The following is a 12,324-nucleotide window of genomic DNA, read 5'->3' on the forward strand; positions in this document are numbered from 1 at the left end:
AGGTTTTGAAATTTTACAGAAAAGATGACAAAAGCCTCTTAACTTTTTCGAATATTACGTCTACTTCTGAAGTATGAATAGGAAGTAAATTAGATAAGTAGGTTAAATTATGACATTTTTTAACATCAATAAGATCTTTACAAGATAATTGAAAATCAATAAGTACATATTTTTTTCAAGTCAATATGAAAGGTATTGATTATTTTCAATTCAACGATAAAATTAAAGTCACACCTAAAAACACAACCTGTTTTTATTGAAAAAATCATCAAAACGACAAAATATCAGTGGAACATGTTAAATGAGGCGTTTTTTACTGCTTGAAAGGTGTCTTAACTCATCCATTTCTTCTAAGTCTACAAAAAATACTGTATTAGTTTGAACAAGTTCTTTGTTAGATGTATCGTTGGCTAATTGATGACAACTTCAACTTCAGAATTAACTACTTGTCAGTCCCAAAGGTTGTAGTTCTTTCTGAGTATTTCGTTCTTCTTCGAAGACCGCTATTTTCAACTCATGCAAAAAAATCTTTCAAATATCTATAGATCTGTTGTTTCTCTTTGGAAATTGCTTTCAGAGAGTGAAATATTCAATAATCTGTAAAACAATGTTGAATGCTGATATTGATTTACCGAGGCATACTGTATTACAATGTACTTCTAAGTTCGTTTGTAGAAAATTAATTTTGAAATCATGTTATTGACTGATATTAATCAGATAATAAATAATGTCTTATACTTAGATGATGTATCAGTCTGTAACAGTGAATTTTCTTGACTTGACTGTCTATAAAACTAGTAATAAACCTAATTCCACATTTTTCCACAAACCATTCTATATGGACATTTTCAAACATAATTTCTGGACACAACCATAAGGTTTCATGAATTTTCATAAATCAGTCCCGCCGTATATCTATGTAGCCCTCAGCTATGGCTAAGGATTTACATCTACAATGTATTTCTACGAACACTGTATTCTAGAATATTTTTCCAGATTTGATATTTTTATAAAAGCAGCAGTATTCCATTTTAGTAATTTTTCAATACTAATTATTTGAGCATTGTTTTTACCTCCCAGATCGTTCATAAATAGCTAATTTTAACATAACTTATGTATTTTTCATTTATGTTTTTGAAAAGATCTTCCAAGGTACACTACATCTCATCAGCTTAGCAAATTGACCATGCATAAAAGTTTTGTTTTTGATTCTAGGAATTTGCCCTCAATTGAATAGTGATTATAAAAAAAGTTTTTATTTTGAGGAAACGCAGTGCCCTACATAATATATTTCCAAAAATATTAAGTCTATATTTCTTTACATACGCCACTGATTTAAACCATAGAGGGCGTGAATTAAATTGCATACACATACATAGGAAGTTTTAAAGTTATGATAAAACACTTTTTTATGGTTTTATACTCTGTAGCTCAAAAGATAACGAGTTTTAAAACATAGGAACTTTCATTCTCAAAACCACCCAAGGATTCACACCCTTGTGGATCAGCGTCTTAATATGAAATGGTCTGCTTCATTAAGAAAATGATTAATAGTTTCTCCAGAGAAACTACTAGCTTTTCTGAGTTGAAACCTTTATTTTTTCTAAATTGATCGTAGTGATTGTACTCTGAAGCTCGTTGCGTCACGCACCAGAACATCAACAACCGATGAAAATGTTGAGAAAGTGAAGAAAATTGTTATGAAGAAACGTCGAATCACTATAGGCGTTTTCTGGCGCTCATGTATTCAGAACGTATTTATCTGTGATTCAAATACATTCATTCTGGCGTTGAAACGATGACGTCACATCAACTATGATTTGAAACGTATTCATGATGATTTAAAGCTGGCGTGAGGTTGGTTTTGAAACAGAATTTGACGTTACGTTACGTCAGTTGTCAGTTTCTGCTTTATAATGATCGTTATAGTTTATAAAGTGCTGAAAAATTTTTATCAAGTATGTTGCAAGGATGTACAAAATAAAGCGGTAAATTATTTCTTGCACAAACCAGATTACAATTGAGGTTAGAGAAAATTGAAAAGTTTGATTTTATTATTGAATTTGACATCTGACACAAATTGAATCATTCCATTCAGGCGAATCTTATTATTAATTTTCGGATTGATTCGGCCGTTACTTGATGAAGATCTATAGTAATTTCAAAACTACACCTCACGATTTGATCTCCACAAACTTTATTTGAAAAATATATCACATTTTTCGCTAGCACTTTCGATATCACTTGATAAAGCTACTGTGCTAGCGAAACATGTGATATGTTTTTCAAATAAAGTTTGTGGAGATCAAATCGTGAGGTGTGAAAAAACTTATTATTGATGACGTCACTACGAATCGTCACTACACGCTCGAATACGATTAAACGCCAGTAAACACCTTATTAGAGACGTTGCTGAGGATGTCGGAATATCGGTTGGCCCATACCACACAACTTTTTCGAAAATTTTGAGTATGAAGCGTGTTGCAGTGAAGTTCGTTCCAAAATTGCTGAATTTTGACCAAAAAAAACCGTCGCATAAGCATCGCAAAGGTATTGTTGAATGAAGTCAACGGCGATCCAGATTTGCTTGAAAGGGTCATAATTGGTGACGAATCATGGGTATATGGTTATGACATCAAAACCAAAGTCCAATTGTCCAAATAGAAGAGCCAAGACCAAAAAAAGCACGTCTGTATCTTTGTTTTCTTCGATTACCGTGGTGCAGTGCATCGAGAATTGGAAAAAACGCTGACACAAGTGTATTATATCCGAGAGGGACTACTTTGAAGAGAACAAAGTAGAAATTGATGAATAAATAACTATTTTTGGGAAAAAAGAATAGTATAGTGAAACACGTGTTGCGGTTTTGTAAACTGTTGAGTGAAAATCTCACAATAAAGTGTTACTTGAATACCGACCTAACAGTCACAGAAAATTGTTTTGTGTTTTTCCTTTCTCCAATTCAAGAGAGGTTCATATACGCCGCCATACACATTTTTTTCACTTCTCTTTAGTAGTAATTGCAGTTATTTCATTTTTGCTATTTTTTTGCGCTTACCCATGAAATAGGTGAAAATCGCAGTCTCTGTATAATTGGAGGAATAGTGGTGATAAATAGTAGTGAATCATGAATATTCGCCGATTATTTTTACAGATCTGGACCCTCCAAATATATCTTTCTGTTTTTCACCCAAAACATACATTAAAATTTGACTCAAAACACCCCTAACTTTAGAATCCTCCTAAATATGGCCGTGACAGGGATAAAACCGAATTTCCTGTAACTCGATGATTTCCATCTGACTGACCACTCCTTTTTACGCATGATTCCCGTTGGAAATTGAGTAATTTTCAATTTGCCTACTTTGTCGGTTGCGAGATGTTTTTTCAGATATGCAATCAAGTATTTCATTGTGTGATTGAAGAGTCACGTTTAAAAACACTCTATATTTAGGTACAAATTGTCGACGATTATACTCGAATTGTTCCATTTACTGAACGACCTTATGACCTCACGTTTATTGAGATGCTGTTTAGACAGAACCAGAGGAATGTTAGGTTCATGCCATGTTATTTCATTTTAATCGGAAATCATAGGTGACTGATAAAGAAAGTGAAGTATGTGATAGTACCAGTACCAGTAGGTACTTGTTACAGTTCTTATGATGCACTGTTTGGAACCTTTGGTGTAGCAATGAATATTACTGGAGTTTTTTCCCAAAACCAAATCTTTAATGTAATATTCACGTAATATTCACTTATTACAGTTGTTAACCGAGTTCGGAATATAAACTAGTACTGTAATAACGCCTAATTGTATGATTGTATCGTGTCATATATTATTTCATTCTGTCTTCATAATATTTTATCAAAAAACAATGTATTTCTTTGTTTATATGAACTTTTTTCAGAAAATTAGCTCATAAATACACCCTTGAATGTTTTCACCGCAATTAGGAAAAACGCCCTGTATAACTTTTTTCAGTGACAAAATGCCACAGTGTTTCGAACACTATGGCACACATTTTTTTAAGATCTTGTTTTCGCAGGTTTTTTCTCAGTTTTTTCCCTCTTCCCACCAAGGCTGAAAAAACTTTTTATACTTTTTTTCTCTTCAGTACTTCTGGGGTTAAAGACAACGGTCAGTGTTTTGAGTCAAACTATTGAGATCAGTACTCCTTTCAAAAACATACAAAAAAACTTATTCCGCAGGTACGAAAAATGTCAAATATTTTTTGCATTTTTATTATTACACGCTTTATATTAGCTTCACCTGTATGTATGTTTGTTTTTTTGTAACTCTTCTTTCCCGTTTGAATGCTCGGAATCTGTATTTGACAGAATTATCAACATTATTGCTTCATCTATTCGCGGGCAGATGGCGCTGTACGTAACCTCCTTGATATAATTCGAACTTACTTTACATGTATTTCTTTATTTGAAAAAAGTATTTTTTCATTTACACGCGCGCCTACTGCTTGGTAGCTGATTCACAGGCTCCCTCTCCGGAATCGGAAAATATCAATGGTCATTTTTCTAAACAATATACGGCTGATTGATCCCAAAGTTTAGATAAAAAAAATATAGTTTAAAAAGACTAAAAAACACGCTTTTGCATACGAAACTAAAAAATGAAATATAAATAATAGTTTAAAAAATAAGCTCAAAACAATAACGAACGAAAAATACGCGTGGGCGCTTTTTGCTATATTTTTTGTATATCAAGCGCCCGTCGCTTTTTTCAAAATAATACTAGTATTTTTCGTTCGTTATTGTTTTAAGCTTATTTAAAAACATATTTTTAAGTTCGATGTTCTTTAAAAGCGTGTTTTTTAGTTTTCTAAACTAGGTATATTTATTTATTTTCTAGAATTTACCGTAAATATTTTTTGTTATTAGTCATCTGTATGACGTATAGCTATGAATATTCATGATCAAAGTCATCATTAATAAAATATATTTATTATTACCATAAGATTCAAAAAAGATGATTAACCAAATTTTTTTACAAATTAGTACTGTTTGTAAAAATTATACTATATTGCTGTATTTTACTTGCAATGATTAGACTAATAAACAATTGGCGTGAAGTTATCCACAGATTTCTGGCCACACATGCTGACGTAGAGGAAAATAAAAATCTGTGGTTGGTATACGAAATTATTAGCACCCGTACTAATATCTGTGGCTGGAAATACCTATTCACTTTAGGTTGAACATGAAATTATTGAGACTATTTGGTGTTTAACTTTTTTATAGAATCTTGAGTAGATTGACGCGTTGATAATCGTTTTCTTATCAACAATACAAATTTAGTGAAAATAAAATTGGAAATATTAGACTTACTTTCCAATACCCCATATAGAAATGATATCCGATGATGTGCGTCCATCAAAATCACACAACTTCCATAGTTTCTTGAGTAGATTAACTTGGTGATGACAGTTTTCTTGTCATCTAAACAGATTTCGAAAAAGAAATTGTTGAAACAATCAGACTCATTTTTTTAGATTCCTTGTATTCATGAAAATCACACTACTCTTATAGAATCTTGGGTAGATCGATATAGTGAAAACTGTTTTCTTGTCACCCATACAGATTTGCGATAAAAAAATTGTTGCAACAATCAAACTCATTTTTTGAGATTCCTTGTAGAATTGGAACCATGTGCGTTCATGGAAATCACACAACTCTTATAGATTGAAATAGTGAAAACCGTTTTCTTGTCACCAATACAGATTTCGAGAAAAAAATTGTTGCAACAATCAGACTCACTTTTTAAAACACCTTGTAGAATTGGAACCATATGATGTGCGTTCATGAAAATCACACAACTTCCATAGAATCTTGGGTAGATCGATATAGTGAAAACCGTTTTCTTGTCACCCACACAGATTTCAATAAAAAAATTGTTGCACCAATCAGACTCATTTTTTGAGATTCCTTGTAGAATTGGAACCAGAAGATGTGCGTTCTTGAAAAGCACACAACTATTATAGAATGTTCGGTAGATCGATATAGTGAAAACCGTTTTCTTGTCACCCATACAGATTTCGAGAGAAAAATTGTTGCAACAATCTGACTCACTTTTTAAAACTGTTTAGATGACAAGTTAATCTACTCAAGAAACTATGGAAGTTGTGTGATTTTGATGGACGCACATCATCGGATATCATTTCTATATGGGGTATTGGAGAGTAAGTCTAATATTTCCAATTTTATTTTTCCCTAAATTTGTATTGTTGATGAGAAAACGATTATCAACGCGTCAATCTACTCAAGATTCTATAAAAAAGTTAAACACCAAATAGTCTCAATAATTGCACGTTCAACCTATAATGAATAGGTATTTCCAGCCACAGATATTAGTACGGGTGCTAATAATTTCGTATCCCAACCACATATTTTTATTTTCCTCTACGTCAGCATGTGTGGCCAGAAATCTGTGGATAACTTCACGCCAATTAATAAACAGTCAATTATAGATCAGATTGGCTCAAATCATTCATCGGGTCTTGAAAATTCGCATTATTCAAATAAGCGTTGTTGTATTCATTGTCCTCATTGATTTTTTTCAATCACATCATTATTCATACCAAATGCATCATTATGTGTCATTAGTAAAATAGTAATTATGGTCTGAACAGACTAATTACATATAATGAAGCAATTCATCATAAGTTTCTGAAACTTCTACAGATCGTAAATACCTTAGTCAAAAAGTTTGGTGAAATCAACCCTCAAAAAATGAGTTAAGGGTTACAGTAATGGAAATGTAATCTCTTGCTGAATTTTGGGTCATCTAAGTCGATTTTTTTTTGTCTAATCACGAATGATATAATATAAATGTAGTAGTGGCAAAATAACTTCGAAATTCAAAAAAATTTCGTTTTTTTACAACTGTCAAAAAAACTTGACATTTCTGCTTAGATGCGTTAATGTTTAATTTTTTTCGCCGTGAAAAAGTATTTTTTTCACTGCCAAAAAAAATTCACGAAATAAAAATGAAATATTACTTTTTGAAGGATATGATTTTAACAAAGTCAATTATTAATTGATTATTCATCATACAACAATTTCATTTATCGGAATAATATTTGATAGTAAAGTTTGAACAATTACTTCCAACATAAATTCCCGAAGATGTTCCATGTTGCTACTGATCAGAAACGTTAGATATTTGGTGAAGAGTTGATTTCACAATTTTTAACAGATATTTTCATTTGTTTGGAAATCTCAATTTTGTTATTCAAATTATCTTCTATATATGCTTCTGCTACGGAGGCTGATTTCCAGCCACCATGACGTTTTACGGATGTAATGTTGCCCCCTGCATTGACCAGAAGAGTTATAAAGCTTCTCATGAAACATTGACTCGTGTATAGCTCTCTTATACATGTCTTTTCCAAGCCATTTTGCAACCAAGCTGGGAATTTCTCTTATTTTATTTATCCCCACATGTTGGTTAATACGTTTTCCTCTCGAATATTTCAAAAATCTGTTACTTTTGTATGAGGCGGTCGTAGTGCTCTATACTTGCGGTATATCTCAATATAATCAGAATTTGAAACAGTAAACAGCCATTCCAAATATTCAAGAATGTGTTTATCAACAGCTTTTTCCATTGATTTAAATATGACTGATACTGAAGAGGTCTCGAAAATTTCAATGTAGACAAACTTTTTTTCCTCCCTGTAATTTTAGATTATTACCGTTATGATTGTATTTACTTTCCGTAATCTTTGCCATACTAAGTATAAATACCATAATAATATATGTAATTTACATTTCATTATTATAATTATTTTCTGAGTCATGAAAGGCAAATGATCATTGAATTAGAACTATAAATGCATGTTTATAATTAGAATGGAAGAATTTTTGAGAAATCGCGAAAAGAAATTACCAAAATTAGTGAATTACTACATCTAATATCTTAATTACTAATTTGACCTTGGCACTAGTTTAACCATTTGCTGTCACATATGGTGTCTTTTTTAGCTGCGTTTTATTTTTTATCTTAATTGATTCTGAATTGATGTTTATTAACGAAAATCGTCATTTCAGTGAAAATTAAAAACCTCTTAATTTACCATTTGTATTACATTTTTATTTTACACCATATTTCATTGATTTTTGAAAAGATTTGAATAAAAATCTATTCAAGTAATTATCCCAACATTTTCACTAAACAGTTTACCGCAACACGTGTTTCACTATGCAGTACCTTCTTCAGGTGTATTCATCCTGTCTGTGTGAACATGTTTTGGTTTCGTGAACTGTTTAGTAAAAATCTAGTAATTTCAAACGGAGTAATGTACCATTTGAGCCAAGTTGCGCTAAGAAATAGTTTTAAAGTTATAAACAGTTTAGTTGAACAAAGAAAGAGGTGTTCGTTTTTTGCACATATCTCAAGGAATATTGCAGATAATATAAATTTGAAAAAATATTCCAGAGTAGGGATCTATGACAGTGATAATAATTTTTATAATTATTGAAATGAATCATTTGAACTGTGAATATCTAACATTATGTTTTGGCAAGAAAAACTATCTGAAAGACTTACGAGTTCTATGTTTTTTTGTCATCAATTTTATGTGAATCCAGTTTCATAAAATTCCTATGGTTCACAGTAAACGAAATATACTTTAAAATATTAAATTGATGAGAGAATCATTAAACATTTCCACAAAAAAAAAACAATCTTGGAAATCTCAATAATTTTTATGCACACCTCAACTTTAGTTTCAATTACTTGTCAAGATTGTTCTATAAGTAACAGAATTAGAAGTAGGAGAGCTTTTGTGAACACCAACCAATTCATAACTCCCCTTGTTTTTTGATTAAGCGACTACTTTAATACATTTCGTTCTGAAATCGATATTTTTAAATGTACTCAAAGCGAAACAAATTTTCACTTAAACCAATATTGTACACTCCCGGCTTTTATAATTATTCATATAGTTAATCGAAATATCTTAATTTTTAAAAATTAAATATGATCACTTATTGTACATAACCTACTCCAAGGTTTAATCGGATATATAATTCCAGACTAAATTCCGCTACCAATCTACCATGCGATTTGGTGCGCCTATTTGGGTTATAGAGTGGCCGGAGATTACAGTCCTCGCCGAAAGTAGTAATAAGGGTTGATGTTTTTTTTAATTGATGGTCAATTATTATTGTAGTATGATAATGCGGTATTTACGTAATTGAATTTAAAAAGTCATCAAAAAATTACAAAGATTCAACTCCATAAAATTCTTCGAACGTTTAGCGTGTCGCAACGTTTTTTCCACTGCTGTTGAGCACAGACTTTTGTCTCGTACTATACTTCACACCGAAGTGGACACTACAAGATTGTCATTAAGAATGAGCTCCGATCGTCTTTAAGGGTTTTCTGCCACGCACATCTTAGGAGAGGTCCTAAGCCGAGACTTTGAAGTCGCTTTCTAGTTTTGACAAGTTGTATATTTGATGTTGAAAGGAAAATATTCCCTCTGTTAATGGGGAATGTTCCTCCTGACGAAAATCAAGTAGTTTTCATAAAAGAGCTCTAAAACAACGCATTTTAAACTTATCATTTCAACCTTTTTCTTTATAAAATTATTTAAATACTTTAAAAAGAGGAATGAAATAATGCAATCAACATTTAAAGGGATTCGTTTCTATTTCACCATTTGGCAAAATCTGTTATAGCTAATAAAGGACAATGAATCTGTTACCTGTATGAGACAAACAAAGATGACATATTTCAGAGGCGTGCTGTTCTGTTCACTTATGTTCCGAGTTCCGAGACATTCTGTGATATATGACATTTTGTGCACCTAACATATCTTCCTCTATATAAATGAATAACAAAACAACTGTTGTTTATGTGGCTTGAAGAGGTGGTATTGAACTATAATTTATATTTTGCCTTAATTGTTGATTTATAAAGATGATTTTCTCTTTTTAAATTAGAATATCTAGATACGTATAAATTATTTCAACTTGATATAGGCGCTGTTGTCAATATGTGAATTAGAAACAAATCCATTTAAAAATTAAAACCCAACATTTGAAACATCAATTTGAATACTTTGCGAAGTGAATTTGAAAAACTCGTGAATCAAACTCAACTTTATTTTGTTCAAACTTGCATTCGCTGTAATAACCCAAATTGAGGAACATTCCCCATTGTGCTTCCCCATGTTTACTTGAAAATTTTCAGCAATTTTCAGGAGATTCCACATGTATTTTAGGCTTCAGAAAGATTGGCTTAAGTTATTACATCAGCATTTAACCTGAGCTAAATTTTTTTATACAGGAAAGTGTATGAATACGCGGTAAGAACAAATTAAGCAGAGCAAACCATTTGAATCAATTTGGTCATTCCTGAGTTACTGATACTTTTTGAATTCATCATTTCCAATCATGATTAGTTCCAACAGGATTATTTCAACGGCTCTGATCCAGGATTTTAAGAGACAAAGTACCGACTGTTTTGAAATAAATAATTTTCGCGGTCTGACTAAAATATTCTTACACAAACGTTTCGTTCATATTATAATTCCATATCTCAGTAGTGATCCAATCAAGTAGCAGTTTTATCGGTTCTTGAATGTCTTTCATTCATCCGAGATAACTGGCATTTCTCAGTTATTAAGATTCGTAATATTCAATTGAAGAGTGACTCATTTCAAAGGAACTATACCAAATACAGTTTATCGCATGGGTCAGCATTGTCGGTACTTTTATTTATATAGAATGAGTAATTGTTGAGAATTGAGTCTTGCAATGCAATCATCGGATGCGTTCACGGTTATAATTTCTGCCTGAGCCCCAATATCGCTGATTTGATAATTATTGTCTCATATAATATGCAGTACTTTTGGTTTTCGAAACAGACGATGACATGATAATACTGGGAATATTGGTCATGTTTGTTCTCTGCAGGCTAAAAATTTATATTTAAATCTAAACAAATGATTTTGTGAAAGTAAAGTCAAGTTTTTCCACAACTACTTCAGATTTAACAAATTATATTGTTTTTTTAAATGAATAGTGACACACTTGTTTGTGTAATTATTCAGGTATGTTAATTATTGAATAAATGACTTATTTTCATTTTAATGAATTGTATATTCTTCGATTAGTATTCACAAACAATTACTGAATGTTTCCAGTTTGTATTTATTGATGAATTTCTGAGGAATTTTCGTATGTAACCACTGTATCAAACGGAATCAGATCAATTTCTGTTGATTGATGGCACTTGATTTCCAACAGGCATTCACCCAATTACAGGAAATGTACAAAGGTGTTGGTGAAAATATATGCAAAACAGTATAATTCGTTAAAAAAAATATTACTACACCTAAAAGAAAAATAAGTAGAAATAGAAATATATCACAAGAAGCGACAAGAAAAAGTGATCACAGCTAAAAGGTTCTAGTGAGAATACATTTCAAAATGAAACTTTGAAAACTGTGATTAATATCGCACATATCACATATTGAATTATAGTTGTTACAAAGTATTGACACTGGTGCTTTCAAAATATTATTTGTTCTGACAAGATCACAGTAAAATGTTGTTTGGTATCTGGAATTGAGGCATGGGGTGCGGAAGTTGATCATTTGTAAAAAAGGGGCACACGAGATCCTATTGTTTAGCAGTTTGTGAAGAAAGGAGATTGTGACAAAAAGTCGTCGTGTATTCAGAGATATTACATTAAATTGATTCAGAAGGATAGAATAGTCGGTTCCCTCTGAGGATATATTCCTGTGACCTTGAAATACAGGTATTTTAAAAATGTTTTTTGAACAGCATCAATATGATGTATGTGGCAATTGTAAATTGAAAATTGTAAGTTGAAAAATTTGAGATGTTTTCGATTTCCACTCATGCTCTTCGAACAAATTTGTAGGTGATTATCTCAAAACCATTATGACATGCATTTTTGATAAAGGTAGTCGAGGGTATAGAAAGGCATAAATTCAAAGCCAGATGTGTGGCAGAATTAGAAGAAAATGAGGAAAGTTCTGTTCTGCGTTTATTTTTTAGATAAATTGTCTCCAATATAAGAAAACGAAATTCGTGGGAACACCAGATAAAGTCGAAAACGTCTTAGCAAACGATTATTTCTCTTTCTGCCAGCCGTCTGACATGTTCATCTCTTTCCAGCCCCCTGCAGCCTCAAGGGTTCCTTGAGTTTTTACCCGATATTAATCATGACACCCATTTCACCCTGTACTAGTCTGTATATGTCTCTTTGCTGGATGTTATTTAGGTTGTCCATATATTGTTTATCTCTTGTGATCCAAAGCTTCACATTCG

At 31.8% G+C, this 12,324-nt stretch overlaps 1 protein-coding gene across 5 annotated transcripts in view; it reads left to right on the plus strand.

Moving 5' to 3' along the window:
- LOC111510245 (protein 4.1 homolog) overlaps positions 1 to 12,324 on the plus strand; it is a 51,437-nt gene that overhangs the window by 1,098 nt on the left and 38,015 nt on the right. The gene's annotated exons all lie outside the window — the stretch shown is intronic.

The sequence above is a fragment of the Leptinotarsa decemlineata genome, unplaced genomic scaffold, assembly GCF_025532065.1.
Source record: "Leptinotarsa decemlineata unplaced genomic scaffold, Ldec_3_MD MMD2_tig00026307_RagTag_RagTag, whole genome shotgun sequence".
Lineage (NCBI taxonomy): Eukaryota > Metazoa > Arthropoda > Insecta > Coleoptera > Chrysomelidae > Leptinotarsa > Leptinotarsa decemlineata.